This window comes from Mytilus galloprovincialis, chromosome 6, assembly GCF_965363235.1.
Source record: "Mytilus galloprovincialis chromosome 6, xbMytGall1.hap1.1, whole genome shotgun sequence".
NCBI classification, from domain to species: Eukaryota; Metazoa; Mollusca; class Bivalvia; order Mytilida; family Mytilidae; genus Mytilus; species Mytilus galloprovincialis.
The window spans coordinates 50,472,939-50,481,089 of NC_134843.1; the positions used below are offsets into that span (position 1 = coordinate 50,472,939).

The 8,151-nt window shown below is 32.8% G+C and overlaps 1 long non-coding RNA gene across 1 annotated transcript; it reads right to left on the reverse strand.

Annotated features, from left to right (window-relative positions):
- Positions 1 to 3,618: 3,618 nt before the first annotated feature.
- On the reverse strand, positions 3,619 to 5,809 carry LOC143078173 (uncharacterized). The gene is made up of 3 exons (XR_012979085.1): positions 5,723 to 5,809; positions 4,040 to 4,140; positions 3,619 to 3,733 (listed from the first exon to the last, which is right to left on the reverse strand). It is a non-coding gene; the product is annotated as an uncharacterized LOC143078173 (long non-coding RNA).
- Positions 5,810 to 8,151: the final 2,342 nt, after the last annotated feature.

Below are 8,151 nucleotides of genomic sequence, written 5' to 3' on the forward strand. Positions count from 1 at the left end.
TTACCAAACTTCCATGAAAATCCCAAATATTGTTGATGATTAGGAAAGATATTTATGTGATGATTACCAGATTTTAGATCAAAGACGAACCCAAAACAATTCGAAATTAAAAACTGACTAGCTGTTTTACAGTCCTCGAACTTACAATAACGTACCTGTTTGTTTACATGTCGTAAATCTAAAATCAAACAACCTTTACCTGATTGACTTACAGATACCGTTAACGGATTTACAACAAAAAGTTAGACTCCTCTCTGATCAAATTAGAATCTAACAAATTCTGTATAGCCTTCCCTACAAAATCTGAATTATCAAATGCAGATTTATTGTTTTTCAAAAATACACTTTCAGGTTCCTTGATAAAAGGAGTTTTATAACCAGAATTAATTATATCTAGAATAAAATCTGAAGTATTGATGCTTTTCCAAAAACAAATAGAATGCTTCAGTCTATTATGTACATTAATTAAAAATGAACCAGATTCATATTCAAAATAAGTTTGAAAATTGTCTAAGCTTTGTACCTGTAAAATGTCCGAATTTCTTTTATGCAGAAGATCCTCTGGGAACTGTGAAGTTACTGTTCCCTCCGTTCTTGCATTCCTTGGCACAATGCCCATACAACCAACACTTGTAGCAGATGTCTCTGGCTTTTGATCTGACGAATCTTGAATAAGGGCCCGATGCCAAGCCAACACGAAAGGGCGGCTGTGAAACAGTTGCAACACCATCAGCTTCACGAGCGACTGACCAAGGACCACCTGCAGCTTCAGCGGGACTTTTCTTTACACTTCTGTTACCGTTACTACCCTTTGTTACTTTCATCTTCTTCACGGCTCTTGTCTCTGCAGCTCGTATCTTCTTCTCATCTTCTGAAATGCTAGCTACCTCGTCAGAAGGATATTCGTCAACGGTTTTCCATCCTGGCCCTGACTTGTCCGCTATACGGATCAGTTTGTTTCTCTTCTTTAGCACCTTTTCAGACTCCTCCAACAACAAAACGGCCTTGGAATATCTCTTATGATGCAAGTTGTCTAAAGCACCACTAATATTTGCTAAAATGTCTGAATTTAGATCAAACTGCACCTGATTTCCTTTGTATCGTAAATTATTCTCGGTCTTCTTGACTTTACGGGCTAAATCCTGAGTAGTGTCAGCGAAATTTCTTTCAATCCCCGGCAATTTCTTACCAAAGTAGTTTTGCATAAGAGAAAGCAAATCAGCATTGGAAATCTCCTCATCAGGAACCACAGCATGTGAAGCAACTTCAGGTTGAATATCATTCAATAGGTTGTCTGGCTCAATATCGGACATGATGAAAATAAACTTCTACCTATTATATATATATGACGTGCGCGTATGTGGTCACTACCCAGTCCTCGATAACTAAAAATCCGTGCAATTTCCTTTCATACTGACCGCCAAACCGGTTAACGGCAATAGTATACAATTTATACAAAATCTCTTTATGAAATCAATGCGCAATCTTTCAAATACCTTCCGCATACCGCACATAAATTCATATATCTGTTTTAGAATTGATAATTAGTTAAGATAGAATATGGTATAATTTTATTTTTTATAATAGTATTTCAATAGTACTAAGTGTAGAAGATTCATTAATGAATTATTTTTATCAAATCATATAATTATATGTATTAACTATTAGTTTGTTATTTAAAAATTATACATGTTTCCTCTTAACATTTATATTATGCTATATGATATCTGTTTTAGTCACAAATCTTATAAGTTGATTTATATGACATTAAACTTTGAAAATGAAATTTACTAATGTATTACTCGCAAAACAATTAAAACAAAATTAAGCCTTACTATTATTTTAAGTCATGGTTAGGTATTACGCATTGAGAAGAGAGGCTAAATATACCATAAGATCGAAAACAACTTGACAATGCCATGGATAACAAACAAAAACTACAAAAATGTAAACAACATTCCACCAAACTCAACTTAAAAGTCTGAGCAACACAAACCACGGTGAAAAACCAATGGTGACCTGCATTGGCAAGCACGAGGCACCCAAATTGCCTACACATTTTCGCAGTTACTACAATATTCAACACTTATTAACATTTCACCTCAGAAACTTACAAAACCTTTGAATAGACTTATTAAGAAGGGATATAATTACGATACTGTTGTCAAGTCATTAAAGATTGCATATTTTGGCGTTAATATTGAGTCACTGATAAGGTCTTTGCATCGGAACTAAACACATTTATTCTAAAAACAGTTGTTGGCATGACACGGGTTATGTTCTTCTCATATATGTTATGATGGTATGATACTAAACCCCTAACGGGAAGGATTGTGCCTGATGTTCATATGATGAAATCATAATCTTTCAGTCAGTTTAGTTGAAGTCTGGAGCTAGCATGTCAGTTAACTGCTAGTAGTCTGTTGTTATTTATGTATTATTGTCATTTTGTTTATTTTCTTTGGTTACATCTTCTGACATCAGACTCGGATTTCTCTTGAACTGAATTTTAATGTGCGTATTGTTATGCGAATACTTTACTACAATGGTTAGATGTATAGGGTGAGGGTTGAGATCTCACAAACATGTTTAACCCCGCCGCATTTTTGCGCCTGTCCCAAGTCAGGAGCCTCTGGCCTTTGTTAGTCTTGTATTATTTTAATTTTAGTTTCTTGTGTACAATTTGGAAATTAATATGGCGTTCATTATCACTGAACTAGTATATATTTGTTTAGGGGCCAGTTGAAGGACGCCTCCGGGTGCGGGAATTTCTCGCTACATTGAAGACCTGTTGGTGACCCTCTGCTGTTGTTTTTTATTTGGGCGGGTTGTTGTCTCTTTGACACATTCCCCATTTCCATTCTCAATTTTATTTCCAAGCAGACACAACAACGTTGAATCAACATTGAATAAACGTCAGATTTCAACGTTGAATTCATGTTGAAAAGTAGTGTTGGATTGAAAATTGATATGACGTTGAAAACATAACGTTGTTTCAACGTCAGATTTCAACGTTGAAAATAGGTTGAATTTTGGTCTAAATTTGGTCGAGGTTTGTTGAAAACAAGTCGATTGTTTGTTGAATTGTGATTATTGTATGTTGAAATCAGGTCGAATGTTTGTTGTTCTGTGGTTAGTGTATGTTGAAATCAGGTCAAATGTTGGTTGTTCTGTGGTCAGTGTATGTTGAAATCAGGTCGAATGTTTGTTGAAGTGTGGTTAGTGTATGTTGAAATCCGGTCGAATGTTGGTTGTTCTGTGGTCAGTGTATGTTGAAAATGAGTGGGATGTGTGTCCAGGTAAACTTTTAATGTGGTAAATATGGAGAATAGGATGTTGACCAATGGTTGAATTGAGCTTTTTTATTACCCTTTATTATATCCATCAAAACCATTTTATGCGTAATAAAACTGTCGCACAACTATATGTTGGTGGTTGGTGTACATGTAGTTTGTAGTTCTGTTGGTATACATTTTTGTGCCTTCACTTTTCTTAATAGACATGATCTTGCTTTACCTATAACTATTATGTTCACACTCAAAATATGTTTGTGACATAACACAGTAGTTATATAACAAGTTACACACATATGCCCCTTACAATGTCAAACAAACACAATTAATCTGATTACTTAATTTTATTTTTAAAAAATAGTCCATCTGCTAGATATCTTGTTCTGTTGTTCCATATTGTGGTCTCTAATTTTTACATTCGAAACTTGTTACTACAGCATCTGCAACAGAAAAAAAACCATATTGTACTATCTTTTACATAACTGGGTTAATTTCATTATGCAGCCCAAATAAAGAACACTAGTTTCATTCGAATGATATAGTTATTTCTTTAAATAATTATCAATAGCTATCATGACATTTTTTTTAAAACTTGAGTTCAGATAGTAAATAATAAATCATTTTAATAAAAACAAACCTAATGATTTTAGTAGACAAAGATGCAGGGCCAATTTAAAAGAAATTGTGACCAAAATCTCACACACTTTTATGTGAAAAAAAGCAATGGTGTATATTTCAATAATCACCTCTTATTATTTCAATCGGTCAAGCTTGGACACCATAGGCATATTTATTCTTTTTACCCGAGATGTACTTTACAGACATGGATTTTTTGGTAAGACATCATCTACAAAAAAATACGTTTATTTAATTACAGCATTTTCAAATTCTTAATTCCCTCCTGAACTAGTAAATAAACACGCTTACAAAATTTGGACATCCAAAACCTTTCATTGGGGACTTTCTGATTTGAATTTTCCTCGGAGATCACTATAATATATTGTTGTGATCTTACATTTTTTCAATAATTGGTTGAAAAACTTTAAGCCCAATAATTATTATTGTAGCATTACGGGAAGTTTGTCCAGTCGAGAATCAAACATGATTCTGGAACCAGTGACAGATCCTGAAATTTTCATAAGGGGTCCCCTGACTTAATAACAGAGGGAGGGGGGCTCAAGTCATGCTTTGGTGATTCAGTATATAATCAACCAATTTTTCCCTCTCAAGGGGGACCACAAGCATTGAGATTTTGACAGTCACTCATCTTGATATACAATACTGCACCACAATCACCGAGATCTTGACAGTCACTCATCTTGAGAAACAATATTGCACCACAAAAACCGAGATCTTGACAGTCACTCATCTTGAGATACAATACTGCACCACAAGCACCGAGATCTTTACAGTCACTCATCTTGAGAAACAATAATGCACCACAAGCATCAAGATCTTGACAGTCCCTCATCTCGAGAAACAATATAGGTCATACTTTACATCTAATTTTTTCATGATCTTTCTTCAATAGATACTTTCGACATAGTTGCTAAACTTTGAACCTGTGTTTACATTTTTCTTTAAACTGCAATACATGTATATTCCAGTCTTTCGTGATACGTCTTATTTAATTTTCATTTGCATGCATATGGATTAAGTTTAGACATTAAAAATAAAAGAATATTTGTTTTAATTCCTTGACTTTTTTTGTGCTGTAATAATTCAATTGATAAATCATCTATTTAGACGTTATCATATGGACCACTTTGAAAATGGACAGATCATTGTGTATTAATTTGTTATGGTCACACATGTTTCTTATCTGCCGTATTGCTTCATTGATAAATCCTCGGAATACATGCTGTGAGTGACATCTATTCTGACCCAGAGAAAAGAATTTGTTTGTTTTGAATGTGTTGCAAGGTCAAGAATGGCGTGTGTTGTAAATCTTTGACTTGTAATTATATCAGCATATAAATCATGTAAAAGAACTAGTATGAGATCGCATATGTGAACTTCAATAATTATATATTATTATTTGCCAGACGAATATATTTTTTTTTTCAATTTCAACCGATGTTCCATGATATATTATGACTCCGCCCTCCCAGTATCTGCAATGATAGAATTCTTTGCCATACGCTTTTGATTTAAATTACCAAATCAATGTTCATAAAAACACTCTCCCTTTTCAAGTCTTAACATAATAAGTTGCCGCACCCAATCAATGTACAAATATATCTTAAGGTCAACCTTGCTGCTCCCCGAGACTACAAAGACATGTGTGTTTAATTATAAATTATATCTGATCTGCTTAAATCACTATACTCATATCATGCATAGAATTACGGTAAACGCTACACTATTGTATATCTTAAATTATCATATAACTAGCATTAAACTAAACAAGAAATGAAAATTATACTTACTTTACACTGCTGAGAGCAACTCTTAACTTGATGTGGTAATCAAATTGGCGCAAATAAATTCAAAATGTCGGTCTTCTACGCATGTGCCAATTAGAAAAAGATATCCGTTTCAAGTATTTATAATAATTATAATAATTTTATCGCAATTTAAAGATTAATTTATATATGAAACAGTAATCATTGAATTTATTCAAAAAAATCATTAAACCAATAAAAAAGTCATCATTTAAGCAAAAAGGGAAATACACAAAATTTGGTTCAATCTCATCTTGATTGAAATTTTTGTCGACACTTAAAGTCATCAACCTTAACTAAACCGTTAATCAACGTTATATTTTCAACCAATTAAAGCATTGAAAGCATCAACTCAAATTCAATGTTGGTTCAACGTTGGCAGTTCAACATTGAAAATTTTAACCACAAATCAACGTTGATTCAACAACGTGATTTAAACGTTAATAGAATTGACGTTGATACAACGTTGATTTTACGTTGATCAACGCTACAACCAAATTTCAACATATTTTCAACGTTGGTTCAACGTTGTGTGCCTGCTGGGTTGTTATTCAATCTGTCCTGCACGTGAGTATTTTTGCGTCATGTTGACATCCGCATATTCTTTTTTTTTTGCGCGATTGTACACAACAAGCATAAATATGTTGTTTTTAAAGTCTAAATGTAAAGATACATCACAATGATTTTATAATTTACCATCAGATAAAACAGAGAACTCAAGGCGATTTATATTAAAGTTGATTGCACGATCCACGCTTTTACAATCTTAATACAGTATAAAATTACAAAAATAGCATTCAAACATGTCATAATCTCGATGAGGTATTCTTCATTCATAAAATTGTTTTTACTTTTCTGCTAATTCAAAACATGTTTTCGATTATTAACACGTTTTGCCATTCTATATGTTCAGTACGTAGGTATTTAGTCGCGTGCTGTTGACATCTGGTTTTTCTTTTGTTGTTGTTTTTTTTCGTACGTACACAACAAGTCGAATGTAATAAATATGGTGTTATTGAAGTATAAATGTAATCGTAATATCACGTCTGAACTTTTTTTAGGCAATTTTATTTTATTATTTTAACTATCATGTTAACAGTGGAGGCGTTTCAAGAAAAGTTCATTCTACGATCGACGCTTAAACAATGTAAGATAAGTATAAAATTGCAAAAATAAGATTCCCGATGAGGTATTCATCATTAAGAAATTGTTATTACTTTCTTTTCTGCTAATTCAAAACATGTTTTCAATGATTAACACGTTTTGTTATCCTATATGTGCAGCACGTAAGTTATTAAGTCACGTGATGTTGACACTGGTATATTTCTTTTTTTTAGTATGTACACAACAATTAAGTATAAATGTAGTTAATACGTCGTTATCTAAGTCAAAATGTAAACGTAATATTATAAGACGATTATGTTTAGGTAATTTTCTTTAATTCTGTCCATCAGATATACGTAACACAACTGAAAGAAGGCGATTCATATCAAACCCCAAATTAAAAAAAAATATGCATATGATTTTTATAATAAAATGGATACTTTTCATTATAAAACTTATATACATATACTTCTTTCTGGAGAAAATTCTTTAATTTGTCCACATTTAGAAAAAGTTTACTTTATTTTAATTGCTTGCTTCCAAGAAGCAATTCGCCGACATATTTCCGTATATTCATGTGACCTTAGCGTGACCCGTCTCGTAAACATCCGGTGGTCACAATACGCGTGGATCTGTCATTAAGATAAACTAGTATCTGCACGTATATCTAGATCTTATACACGTGTTTAGTATCCATGCGTTTTTGTTGAGTATTTACTATGAGGGTCAATCGATAAACTTCGGCTTCAAAGCACGGCATTTCATGAGCTGCCATATTTGTTAAATTATAACAGACAGAGAGAAAAAAATGACGATTATACGATATCTTTGCGTGAAAAATGCTAAAATCGTGCACAGAAGACTTAGTTTGTGATATATACATGCATTGGTTCAAGAATTGGATAAACCTTATTTTGCACCAGTCACTCGTTTCCTATAATTATAAAGTTAATTGCACAATCAAAGCTCTTAAAACTTACAGTAGAAATTTAAAAAAAAGTAGAATTCATAATTCAGTGAGATATGGGACATTTAGAAATTGCAAACACTTTTCTGTAATTTCAAAACATGTTTTCAATGAATTTGAATATTTGTTAATCATCTGTGAAGCATGTACGCATAAAGTCGCGTGTTGTAGACGTCTGTATATTGTTGGTGATTTTTTTTTCGTATGTACACATCTTGCAAAGATGTTGTTATTGCGAGCTTAAACATAGACGTTATATCAAAACACAATATGTTTAGGTGAGCTTATTTTATTATAAACTATATTGTTAAACAGCGGAGGCGACTCAAATCATTGAACGATC